Here is a 13,636-nt window from a genome sequence, read left to right on the forward strand (position 1 = left end):
TTTCTATTTATGGCATGTTGAAATTGTTTAGCAGTCGTTTTGAGAAGCTTACCATTGAAATTAGCGATACGTGCAGAAATCCGGGTGGACTAATTTTTTTAAAATGTTTATTTATTTTTGAGAGGGAGAGAGAGATAGAGATAGAGAAAGCAGGGGAGAGGCAGAGAGAGACAGAGAGAGGGAGAGCGAAAATCCCAAGCAGATTCCGGACTGTCAGCACGGAGCCCAATGCAGGGCTTGAACTCATGAACCATGAGTTTATGACCTGAGCCAAAAGCAAGAGCTGGACGCTTAATGGACTGAGCCACCGAGATGCCCTTGAATGGCTGATGTTCTTTTCCCTATGCCACGCTGCCTCTTTGTAAGTAAGAGCTTACTGTGTGGACGGCAGCCTTTTCCAGTTTTGAGCCGTGCACGCTGGCTGCTCATTAAACGGAAAGACTTCTCCTTGTAACTTCCAGCCTCTGGCCCTTCCTTGTGTCCTTCGGTGTCACCTGGAGAAGCACGATTAATAGCTATTATTTACACAGGACCAGGCATGTGCCAGGGACTTTACATATTTTCCCTTTGAATTCTCACTAGCATCCCTCGAATGAGGGACTGCATTTTTCTCATTTATGGATAAAAAAGATTGAGGGTCAGAAAGGCTCAAGTTAGGTACCATTTTCTCCCTTCCAGTCTTCAAGAAAATTGAGCATCAGAGACGTTAATAACTCACCCGAGGTCACACAGCAAATAGGTGGCAGGTTTGCAACTCAGGTCCAAGTTCAAAGCTCATGGTTTTTGAATCTCTCCAGTGCGCCCCCTCTCTTCCCTTGGTCAGTCTGTTAAATGCCGGACCGGCTGCCAGCGTGTCCTGACCCCCCACTACCGTCCAAAGTTTTTACTTCCCAGCACATGCTCCCGTGGACACCTGCTAGTTCCCTTCCTGCTACCTGGCTCCCACGGGAGCTGCCATATTCGTACGTGACCCTGTCCCTGGTCACAGCTGATTGGTTCATGGGGGTTCCTGCTCCAAGCGGCTCCCGGCTCCACCGGGGGCGAGGTCAGAGGTCTGCACGGAGGAAGGACCTTCTGAGAATTCAAACCAAACATTGAAATACATGAATGGAAACTAGACTAGCTTCAGAGTGTGTGGTAGTGACCGGAAACGCCCGGGTGAGAGGTTTCAGCTCAAAGGAAGCATTTTTTCACAGCAAGAGAGACCCAGTGCCCGGGAGAGGAGGGAGCTTCGGCGTTCTGATGTTGGCTCAAAGGCGGGCGTCCCCTTGGACGCCTGCTAGACGGGACAGTCCAGCCAGCCAGGCGATGGGCTGAGCTGCTTTGCGGCTTCCAGGCTTCCCTGAACGTGGGGTACGTGAGTCCTTTATCACAGCTGTCCTAGCCTGCTCAGGCTGCCACAGCGAAATGTCACCAATGCGGGGCTTGAACAGCGGAAATGTACGCGCTCACGGTTGCAGAGGCTGGGAAGTCCAGGGTCAAGGTGCCAGCAGGCCTGGTTTCTGGCACAAGCTCTCTTCTTGGCGTGCAGACAGCTGCCTGCCCACTGTGTCCTCACACGGTGGGGACAGAGTCTGGTCTCTTTGGTCTCTTCTCATAGACACCACTTCTAGCAGATCAAGGCGCCACCCTTATGACATCATTTAACCTGAACTGTCTCCTAAAGGGTCACATCACCAAAGAAAGCCCACCCTGGGGGTTAGGCTTCCGCGTCTGAATTCTGGGTGGGGGGCTGGTGGGACGCATTTCAGTCTGGAGCAACGATCCTGTGGTCTCTCTGTTTACCAGACAACTGAAGCAAATGTTTCACAAACACACTTCTGTTTTGTTATGCCTTATTTTATAGTATTTTTAAAAAATTTTTAAATGTTTTTATTTATTTTTGAGAGCGCGAGAGAGCAAGCAGGGGAGGGACAGAGAGAGAGGGAGACACAGAATCTGAAACAGGCTCCAGGCTCTGAGCTGTCAGCACAGAGCCCGACGCGGGGCTCAAACCCACGAACCGTGAGATCATGACCTGAGCCAAAGTCGGTCGCTTAACTGACGGAACTGCCCAGGCGCCCCTCTCCCCTTTATTGTGTATTTAGTTTTCTTGCTGTCCCACTTCTGTTGATAAATGCTTAACACTTTTTATGGTGTGGCACCAACCGTGGTTAAAAAAAAAAAAAGAAAGATAAATAACCAGACATTCCCTAATGTAATTATCACAGCAGGATATGATGAACGTGTTATTACTCTCATTTTATGTATAAGATGATGAATTTCAGAGAGGTTGGGTGCCTCTCTCTAGTGGTCCAGCTTGTATGGGGGAAATCTTGGTCTCAAAAACGACTGATATTTGCCTGGAACTATCCAGGGCTCCCCACGTCCTCCTTGGCGGTATCTTCTAGCTTTGAGAGGGTACTATTCTTGGTCTACCTTTAGAGGGTGGGTGGCAGGTCCGGGTCCGTATTTGCAGTCATCACCGAGCCCCTCACCCCCCAAGCAGCCCCTTCACACCCCACCTGTTCCCTCTCCTTGCATGCAGGGACCCTGGGGCTTGTGTGTTTCCTCCAGCAGCAACCATGGGACTTTGGAGGCTAGAAGAGTGTGGGAGCAACCTGCCCGCAGGTTAGGGTAGGGGCTCACATCTCTGCCGTTGTTACCTCGTCTGGAGCTACTTGGATCAAAGCAGAATCTTCTCTACTTCGCTTGATACCTGAGCAGACGGTGGGCAGCTCCCGGGCGGGAGAGTATCTCCACCTCTGGGGTCTAGCACAGACCAGGGGCAGGTCGGTCTTCAGGGAGAGCATCAGTAAGCAAACAAGGACACCTCCCGTCGTACTAATGCCAATAATGTTGACAACTAGCCTCATCGCATAATTGCCGAACGCCAGCTCTGAGAGCTTCCTGGATTGCTTTCGTCTAATTTTCACGTTAACGTGATGATGCAGGTCTTATTTTGATCTCCGTTACCAAGTTTTTTTTTTTTTTTATGTGTTTTATTTTTTATCTTTGAGAGAGAGAGACAGACAGACTGTGAGCAGGTGAGGGGCAGAGAGAGAGAGGGAGACGCAGAATCCGAAGCAGGCTCCAGGCTCTGAGCTGTCAGCCCAGAGCCCGACTCAGGGCTTGAACACACGGACTGTGAGATCATAACCTGAGCCGAAGCCGGCCGCCCAACCGACTGAGCCACCCAGGCGCCCCTTGATCTCCATTTTAGACACGGGAGTACTCGGTCACAGACGGGTTACATAACCCACATGCTCCCTTCCACACGGCTAACGAGCGGCACCCAGAAGGTAAATGCTGGCACCCTCGCTGTAGAACCCGAGATCCTCACTGCTGTGGACACAGCCTCCTCTTTCCCCCCCGGGCTCCTATCCTGGGTCTCAGGACTGGGCTCAGGGACCTGGGCTGCGAGTCTAGTAGAGTTTACGTCGACCCCTCCGATACTCCGGCATTTCTTCCTGGGTATTGTATAGATTGGATGCAGTTCTGAGAGCCTCTCAGCGCTCTGATTACATTGTTGGTTTATGCTGCTTTGGTTTCAGGTCATGAGGCAAGAAGGAAACCGTCTCGAACTCCCGCCAAGCCGTTCTGCCCAGCGAGCCTCTTCCCACAAGCGTGGGGCTCCAGGCGTGCCCGAGGCCCCCGCCAGCCGAGGCGCTTTCCTGCCTTCAAAGGCCCACCTTGAGTGCATGCCAGAATCCGGCAACAGATTCTGGTCCAACTCATGCAAACCGCAGAACTCCAGGGCGGTTGAGGCCACGGAACACCGAGTTGAGATCAAGTGGCTTAATACCAAAAGAAAACATCTTCAAAGTTTTGTTGGAGGGAAAGCCAAACAGAGATAATGTTGAAGTCTCCAGCTTGCTAGTTCCTTTCTATTTGGTCAGTGCTTGATAGGATATGACGTCTGAGTGCCCCTGCCCACAGCTTTATCGTCGAAGAGGTGAGCGCGTTTATGTGGACCAAGGGACCCCAGAAGGGGGGCTTGGACCGCTGGGGATTGCCAGAGGTGTTTTTCCATTCCAGGTCCACGGGGTGCTGATTTTGCATTGTTTCTCTTTGTTCCTCCTCAACACTGCTCTGTAGATTCCAATCTTTGGGGCCACATTTTATAGAGTTGGGAAGTGGAGTTCGCGGGAGAAGGAAGGAAAATAGCATTTCACTGATGGTGGTAGAAAGTGGCAGGGCTGGAGCCCAGTTGGCACGTCCTGGTTCCGAGTCCGGAGCTTTGGAACCACGTCTCAGGGTCCAACACATTCCCCCCTTTGCCGTCGGGGAGCCTCGCACCCCCACGGGGCTCCACGTGGGGTGGGAGCGTGGGGTCAGGAGGAGCATGCCCATCGTGGACAGCACGAGCAGAGTGCTGTCTTGGCTGCTGGTGCCGGGCCACCCTCTCTGGGCTTCTTTGTCACCAGCCTCTGTTCGTGCCCACACAGCGTGAGCAGACGTGACGTGAGCGTATGCATTTCGGGGGCCTGGGGGGCAGAGTCTGGCCTAGAGATCAGCGTGGGGGAAGTTTATCCACGAGCCCTCTTTAGATTAAGAGCAATTGGAAAAAAAAAAAAGAATGAAAAAAGAAAAGAGCAATCGAAAGGAAGGACAGGAGCAGGGCGGACAGATGGGGAAGTTCGACCGTGTTAAGCCGCAGAGGTTTGGGATTTGTGACCCAGAGCAGTTAGCTCTTACCTTAGTGAGGGCAGGAAGACGAAGAGGTTGAGGGACACTGGGCAGAAGTGGGGCGTGCAAGGTTGCGGTGTAATGGCACAGATGGGGGGGCCCGGGGACGACCCCCAAGGGCTCTGTGCAGTGGAGAAGATAATGAGGAAGCCGAGGTGGAAACCGAGCCCCTTCTCTTGCTAACCGGGTGGTCTGGGGCTGGTGTCGGGATGACCGATGGCTCTAGTTGAGGGGAGACGGCTCCCTGAGCAGCGCAGGGGGCCGGGCTCTACCCGGACCGACACCAGCTTTCCGGGGCAGGACCGAAGCCACAGAGTCTCAGTCGTCGGGGAGGGGGTCGCGAAACACCCCCGGTGGGTCACAGGGAGCCCTCCTAGAAGCCATGCTACGCTAAGTGGGCGGCTGAAGGTTTAGCTAAAGCTTTTCCCTCCTTAGTGTTCGGAGTCCCAGCTTCCAAAGAGGAGCCGGAGGAAGGAATCCAAATGGGTCACTTGGCAGAAACAGCTCGTCATCCCGGGTGCCCGCAGCATGGGGGTGCGCAGTGTGGACTGGCGGGAGACGAGGCGGGTGCACGCACCTCGGGGGGGGGCTCTGAATGCCGTGCCAGTGCGTCTGGACTTGGGCGTGCAGCCGGCCTGCGCTGCCTCAGAGCCAGAAAGGTGGTGTGGGGGTGGCCTGTGACCTGAGACGGGCACATTTATAGAGGGCAGTGCCTCCGAGGTGGAGGCAATGAGGACGTAAAGCAAAGAGCAGCAGGGTGGCTTCGGTGCTGTTGGACGCGGGACACATCGCAGGTGAGGGATGGTCAGGGCTTAGCAGCTGATTTCGGGGGCGCGAGGAGGTGTGGGGACGACACGGCCAGCGACTGAGGGTGAGTCCAGGGTAATTAGGGTGGGAAATTCCGCAGCGTCCTCGGGGCCCTCCCTCAGGACAGAGGCCGTGCCTCTCCCGCCTCTGCATTGGCAACGCCTTGCCGAGCACGAGCTGGCGGAATGCAGCGAACTTCAGGAACGCCATCGGCCCCCGTCTCTTGCTTCCCACGGCCTCGACTGGACCAGGTGGCTCCTTCCCTCTGCCCGAGCCTCGCGACCTGACTGTGCCTGCCCGAGGTTCCCGGACTCCTGGACTCCAGATGCCGAGGACTCCATGGCTTCTGTCCGAGCGCAGCTCCCAGCGGCCTGGGCAGGTGGCCTGGGGACGTGACGAACAGTGAGCGTCCGGTGTTATTGCTTGGGGACGCGGGCCAGGTTGTGGGGGGCCGGAGTTAGCGAAGCAAAATACAGGGCCCCCGGTTCCGTTTGAACTTCGGACACAAAGGGAGTGCGTATCAGGCAGTGCACGGGACACACTCCCTTGCCAACATCTGAGTTTCGGAGCTCGCTGGGTGTCCTGGGTTTTCCTGGCAAGCCTGCCTGTGTCCCCCCCGCCCCCCACCCCGGCCTGGTTTGCATGCACGGAGGGGACTTTGTACCTCCCCGTCCCCAGGGGTAGCTCTACCGACGGCACAAAAGGAGGCAGCAGACCCCCGCCCTGGCCAGCCCCCGTCCTCGCTGCCAGCGGCCGTGTGCCTTCATTGGCAGCTGGGCGGGCGGCTGGACCGTCATCCATCACGCCGCCACCAAGGCGTGTTAACAGACCGCTGCGGTTCCAGCACATTGATGACGGTTACCATCCTAATGAAGATTTGTGGCCCTGCCCGAGGAGTCCGTTTGTTGTCTCCAGCAGATGGGACGACGCCCTTGGGAGCGGCTGACGGGAGGGGAGGTTCCGGGCACGGGGTTGGGGGGGGAAGGACACAGTGGCGAGACGAGCGCCTCCGCTCAGGATCTTAGTCGTGTCTTCCGCTGTATCAGGATGCCAGGCAGGGAAGGTTCCTCCAAGGAGTCAGCTGGAACCCCCTGTCCACGCTTTCTCTGTCTTCCCTGCTGGGTTAACGCTTCGATGTTAAGACAGGGTAATTCACACACTCCTTCCGTAGAGGGAGGGAGGCCGTGCCAGGCTGAGCGCGCCAGCCCTGCCTTTGACCCACTAGGTGGCCTCGTGGAGGTCGTGCCTCCTCCTTGGGCCTGTCTCGCCCGCTCCAAATGCGGGCGTTGGACCACACAGCCACCAAGGGCCCCTCGAAGCCAGAGACTAGATGGTGAAGTTCAATCCCATCGCACACTGGGGCAACTAAGGGCCCTGGACATTGAGCCCCAGGGCTTTCGGCGTAATCGAAGCATAGAGCCCCACTGTTGGCTGTGGTCCAGGGTGAAATTTTGGTCCGAGCCCACGGCTTGCTCTGAGCAGCTCTTTACCATTCAGAACGGAGGTCATGATCCAACCCACGGCGACATTACGGCTAAGGACATTTTGCTGAAGCCGCGTCCTGACTTCATAGCACAGCAGAAACCCAGATCCACAGGGAAGCAGCTGGAGCACGATGAAATTAGACACGTTCTGCTCCGTGTGACCTTGGGCATGCCATTGAACTTAATGAGATCTCAGTACCTGCATTTGGAGACCGGAGTTGTCAATTTGTGAGCACTGAGGATCCACAAATGCAAAATGCCCAGGAGAATGTTTGCTTTGTGGGAGGGGCTGGCTCAGCAGGTGGCAACAGGCCCCCCCCCCCCCCCCCCCCCCGCCAAAGGTGTCTCCCATTACTCTACCCCCATTCTCTGGGTTCGGGCCCCCTGGCCTCACTTCTGGGCTCACTGCTGTTCCGGGACCGTGCTCGCCCTGAGTGCTGTCCTATCTCAGGACCTTGCACTTGGGTCGCTTCAGGCCGAAGCAGCCCTCTCCCAGATATGTGCACGGCTCATTCCTCACTTCCTGCAGGTGCTCACGGCCACGCCACATCGTCCAACCTCTCTAACGTGTCATTCCCTTGTCACAGTGCAACTTCCTGTACGTTTCACATACTTATCTATTTGCCTGGTTGCTTCCCCTTGGGTAAAGTGTAAGCTTCAGGAAGTCGGGGTTCTGGATGATTAGAAAAATTTTTTTTTAATGTTTATTTATTTCTGAGAGAGAGAGAGTGAGACAGGGCGTGAGTGGGGGAGGGCCAGAGAGAGGGAGACACGGAATCCGAAGCAGGCTCCGGGCTGTCAGCACAGAGCCCGACGCGGGGCTCGAACCACCAACCGTGAGAACATGACCTGAGCCGAAGTCAGCCCCTTCGGCTGAGCCACGGTGAGCTCACGGACTGAGCCACCCAGGTGCCCCTGTAGATTATTTTTTTTTTAATGTTTATTTATTTTTGAGAGAGAGAGAGAGAGAGAGAGCGCACATGTGCGAGGAGGGGAGGGGCAGAGAGAGAGGGAGACAGAGCACCTGAATCTCACGAACCCTGAGATCATAACCTGAGCCAAAGTCAGACGCTTAACCAACTGAGCCACCAGGCGCCCCCTCACTTATTTTTATCACTAATGAATCTCCACTTAAAACAGTGCCCGGCACACAGAAAGCACTGGAAAATATTTGTTGAAAGAGTGAATGAATGAAGGAATGCATGAGTGACGGGAGGGAAACACTCTCGAAGCAGCCGCATGGAGGCCAGCATTGGGAGGTGATGACTAGGAGGCAGGAGGCCACTAGAGTCATGCTCTGCAGGACCCTCAGAGCAGGGAGGGGGCAGTGGGGTGACGGGGGGTGGGATGGGTGGGCTTCTTTCTGGACACGGAGGTGATAGGATAAGCTGAAGTGTCACTTGGAGGGGTGACAGACAGGGACGTGTCACAGAGGACTCCAGTTGTGGGTAAATCTCTGAGCTGGAGATCGCCTTGGGGGGCAGGTTTGCAATGCCCCCATCCGGGGGCCTTTCTGACAGGGGACACTGGAAGGAAAGTGAACTGTACCTCCCTCGGAGGAGCCGGGTTCTTCTTCAACCTTTAAGGTGAGGCCACCATTCGACCTGAAGCCATGCGGTTCATCTTCCGGGGCTGCGGATGGTTCCATCACGAAGGGACGGGGAAGGTGTGATAGAGCCCATCTGAGGTCCGTGGGTCCGTGTGGCACCCCGGGCAAAGCTAAGCTTTAAAGTTAGACCAATTTGGGGGCGCCTGGGTGGCTCAGTCGGTTAAGCGTCTGACTTCGGCTCAGGTCGTGATCTCACGGTTTGTGAGTTCGAGTCCCACGTCGGGCTCTGTGCTGACAGCTCGGAGCCTGGAGCCTGCTTCGGATTCTGTGTCTCCTTCTCTCTCCACCCTTCCCCAACTTGTGCTCTGTCTCTCTATGTCTCTCAAAAAATAAATAAAATGTAAAGTTAGACCAATTTGGTTTCAAAGCTAACCCTTGTCGCTTACTAGTTAAATTTCACTGGACTCAGTTTCCTCATTCTCTAAAATGAGACGGTAATTCTGACCTCATAAAAATGCGAAGTTCACGTGATGCCATGTCTCAAACCCTGTGCCAGGCACACAGTACAGAACGAATAATTCACTCATTTCCTTCCTCCTGTTCCTGGCTTTCCATAGGACACCCAGATCCTGATTTCTCTGCCCCCACTAGCCACTCACCCCTATGCTGATGGAGTTGCATGATACAAAGCTTATAATGTTCTTAACCCGTTCACACCTAAGAAACTTAGTATTTCCATGCCAACGTGCCCCACGGATTATGGCGAAAGGCCGCTGAATATGTAAGAGGAAAAGCTATTGCTTTGCTCGGTGTTGCTTGACGGGATTACACAGAAAGGGTAAGAATTCTACCCTTCTTTCTCTGCCATCACCTTTCTGTTAGATTTTTCTCACACCAGGTGTCCAAGTCCCAGAGAGAACACTTCTTCTTCCCCGTCTGACATTTTCAAATGTGTTGATACTTACCCAACGGAGTGATTCTCCTGGAGACGGTGCCACTCAAAGCTCCAACCTGAATGAAGAAGCCCCCAGAATTCTATTTATGTCGTAAGGAACATATTCCACCTCAGAGCGTCAAAGACTTTGCAAGCACACCTGCCGCGAAGAGCGCAGTACGGCTCCGGAGTGATTCGAATTTTCCTTCCACCAAAAAAATAATTTTGGCAGCTTGGGATCAATATCTTCCCTCCCATATGTTTCATAGTCTCTGTAAAGTATAATTGAAGACACCCTTCTCAACAGTACTTTTCGGTGTGAATGCACTCCGAAATCCTAAAAAGGTAATTTGAAAAGGAAGGAAACTAACGTTTGGCTTGTACCTAGCGCGCGCGGCGAGATAGTGTTATTATGCACCTTGCATTTGCGGTCTCATTTAAGCTGCACAGCTGTGAGAGAAACATAGTATCAGGCTTCTTGTGCAGAAAGGGAGGCTGAGGCTCTGTCAGCTTAGGTTACTGGCCTGAGGTCCCACCGTCAGCGGTGGCGGGATCAGGATCCGAAGCCCGCGTTGTCTGACTCCAAAGCTCGCCCTCTCTGAACGTGGCCTTGGACTCTCCACACCGCGTTCCGAATTCTCCACCCTTCCTACCTTCAGGCCTTTTGTTTTCACCGAGAACAGAAACTGAATCAGTGGAGGGACCCAAAACCCTGAGACCAGATTTTGGAAGAACGTTCTTGGCCCACACTTCCAGGCGGACCACATCCAGTTCGTCTTCGCTTAGACGGCATTGGTGTCCTTATTTCCTGGCATGGAAACGGAAGACAAGTTGGACAGGGGAGCCCACGACCTTGGACTGAAAGAGATTTGACTCTATTCTAGGAAATGCCTGCCTTTCTCCGGGAGGTGAGAGGGAAGCGGTCCCGGCCAGGGGAGACGGATTCTTTCCACTGTGGCTCTGACAAGCCATCCTGGCAAATGTCCCAGCCAAACTTTCTGGGCTGCTTTCGTGCTCCGCTGCATGATTCCTTGGTAGGGTAGGATTTGGCTCCGTGGCTCCCTCCGCCCATCAATCTTCATTTTCGTTTGTTGCTATAAAGATACATCTTGAAACATTCAAGAGGCGAAGGAGGAGTTCATCCGTGTCACAGACAGCATGCTTCAAGGATTGCTGTTTTGTCAACCTGGCCAACTTGAATGTCAAAGAACGTGCTCTGGGAGGAAGTGGCCTTGGAAACCTTCCTTGCTTTGCATTCTGTCCCCGTCCCCACCTCCAAATTTATCCAGAGCAGCAATGACCCATTTTATTGTTGTGGCCGTGACCACGAGGATAGGAATGCCTTCTGTGGCTCTGGGAGCTGGGTGATCCTTTGACCCCGTGGTATTCCCAGTTGGCACGGCCCCAGAGCGTGGCCACCGTGTGACGTCCGCTTCCTGGAGTTCAGTGGACTTCTGTCGGCGGCTGGGGGATTTCTGCGCGACTCAGCAAACACACTGGCAGTTCCCTCAGCGTCCACACAGTGATGATGTTAATTTCCTTAGTGCCAGGACCTGTGTGACTTCTAACTCTCACGCATTTGTGAAACTGATGAGTTGTTGACTGTCCCCTAATATGTCCTGCGTTTCTGGTTGTGAGGAACTCCAGATAGAGGAAATGTTCTGACAACTGGAAACTTAGTTGAATGCGTAAGCGCTTCTTAGGAAGTGGAGAACTTCTCGCTTAGGAGAATGGGAGCCCCTGTGTGCTGTGCTCCTGAAGTTCGGCTTCCAGGAAAATGTCTTCATGGGGGCCCCGAAGAACAGGGGATTAACATTAACTGAGTTCCTGCAGTCGAGCTCCTATGTTTGTGACCTCTGCTACCTACTTTATTTACACGATCTTACTTACTTTCTGGCAAGCAAATTCCTATTCTACAAAAAAGGAAACTCGTGCTCAAGGAAGGCAAGGGGGTGATAGTGTTGAACTTCCAAATGGGACCGTACGCGGAAAGACTGAGCAAAACCCCTTGTCAGTCTGCTAAGATGTTTCCCAGCGGGGTGAATCCTGAGGCTAATTCTCCATCGTTTAAGGGAGGACGTTTAATCGTGTTTTAGTTCACCAAGATTGTGCTCTATCCCTCGGGACAGACTCGCATTAACCAAACTCATAAGGCTGATATAAAACACACACCCATTGCCAATATATTAAATTAGTATGGGAGGCATAACTACCACAGTGGCCAAGATGCTTGCAGTGGCCCAAATGGCACCTTCTCTTTTTGTGGGCAAGTTGCACGGGAAAGCAAATTACAATTGGAAAGATCCTTCGTAGAAATGCATTCAGGGTATGCATTATATGCTATGCAATTTAAGTGTCCCGTGGCCTTAGGCTCTAGAAGCTTCTTCCATCAGTTTTCAAACTAGAGCCAAACTTGCCCCAGAGCCTGGACAGGCTGAATCCCTAGACCTGGATCCTTCTCCCTTGGCTACTGCTGGCGTGGGCACAGCTTGGTGACTGTCCCTTTCTCTACTTCTAGGAATGACCAAGCTCTTCCAGCTTAACTTTGTCAATGGCTCCAGCCACAATAGCTTGGCTTACAAGCCATTCTGGTTTTTTATTTTTTCAGCTAAATTTGAATATCCCAGCTTTGATCTGGTGTCTGTGGTGCTATTATTAACTCTCTGTTATTAACTCGATTTTTTCTAATTTCCAAGTTGTTGGCCACCCCCATAGCTGTTTCCCTGCAGAGATAATATCAAAGCTGTAGGATTTGGGGAAGGATGAATTACACAGCGTAGGGGAACGAGTCCAGCATGAGGCAGCTGGTTCATTAATTCCATGCCTTTTTTTTTTTTTTTTTTGCAAGAGGGTTAAAACTGACCAAAATCAGCTACCCAGATCTCTATCTCTCTCATTGACCTCAGAAGACAATGTTAAATCATCATTTCTTTTTGCCATTCATCCCAAACTGGGGAGCAGGGGCAAGTTTTTCTTTAAAAAAATTTTTTTTAATGTTTATTTACTTTTGAAGGAGAGAGAGAGAGAGAGACAGACAGAGCGTGAGCGGGGAGGAGCAGAGTGCTATGGAGACACAGAATCCGAAGCAGGTTCCAGGCTGTAAGCTGTCAGCACAGAGCCCCATGTGGGGCTCGAACCCACAAACCATGAGATTGTGACCTGAGCCGAAGTCGGACACTTAACCGACTGAGCCACCCAAGGTGTCCTGCAAGTTTTTCTTTTAAAAAAGACTTTGAGCAGCGTCTGGGTGGCCCAGTCAGTTAAGCATCCAACTCTCGATTTTGGCTCAGGTCATGAGCTCATGTTTCATGGGACTGAGCCCCGTATCGGGCTCTGTGCTGACAGTGTGGAGCCTGCTTGAGATTCTCTGTCTCCCTCTCTCTCTGCCCCTCCCTTACTTGCTCTGTCTCTGTCTCTCTCAAAATAAATAAATAAACTTAAACAAAAAGACGTTTTGCTCATAATAATGGTCTATCTTTTCCACGAATGTGACTTTGATTACATACCATAGAATCTTTGAGCTGGAAGCCATCTTTCTCGAACTCCTGTCGTCAAAGTTGGCTACAATGTCATCAGAAGAATAGAAACCACATCCCCGGGGAAGGAGAACTTGGTACTTCCTTCTGCACACACAGTAGTTTTGAGAAAGCCTTTACGGCTGTCGGACTTCAGTCTCCATGGTGATAACTTAAGTTTGGCTTCATTGGGGGCAAGAGTAAGAATGATGTCATCCAATCGTCCATACAAGGCATCTTGGTATTGGCCAAGATGGACAGCCAAGTTTTCTGTGCATCCTAGACTGTACTTGTCTCCTTAAAGGGTGAGAAAATGGTTTCGTGATTAAGAACTAACATTTCAAAGTGTTTTGTTTTTGATCATCACATTTGACCCCTGATGAGGGGGTTATTGATTTGATTCCCATTTTGTAAGTTAAAAAACTGACAGCAGATAGATCATTTGGCCAATCATTTGGTATACAGTGCATGTCTCTATTGACTTGAAATTCAGGACTGTTAGCAGGATTCCATGCTTCTTCCTAGTTTCTATGCTTGAGTTCACCTCTGGCCCTTAGAATGAGTTACACATCACAATTAGGAAAGAAATAACCATATGCCACTGTGAAGGTCAAGTTTAAAAAAAATTTTTTTAATGTTTATTTGTTTTTTGAGAGAGACAGAGACAGAATGCGAGTGG

General features: G+C 52.2%; 1 long non-coding RNA gene across 2 annotated transcripts in view; it reads left to right on the forward strand.

Moving 5' to 3' along the window:
- Positions 1–2,560: 2,560 nt before the first annotated feature.
- The window catches only part of LOC131484370 (uncharacterized), a 34,680-nt gene continuing 23,604 nt past the window's right edge, over positions 2,561–13,636 (forward strand). For both annotated transcript variants that reach the window (XR_009248195.1, XR_009248196.1), the window contains exons 1-2: positions 2,561–3,281; positions 3,534–3,934. This is a non-coding gene — a long non-coding RNA (uncharacterized LOC131484370). The remainder of the gene's footprint in view (positions 3,282–3,533; positions 3,935–13,636) is intronic.

This window comes from Neofelis nebulosa, chromosome 9 (assembly GCF_028018385.1).
Source record: "Neofelis nebulosa isolate mNeoNeb1 chromosome 9, mNeoNeb1.pri, whole genome shotgun sequence".
In the NCBI taxonomy this organism is placed as follows: Eukaryota; Metazoa; Chordata; class Mammalia; order Carnivora; family Felidae; genus Neofelis; species Neofelis nebulosa.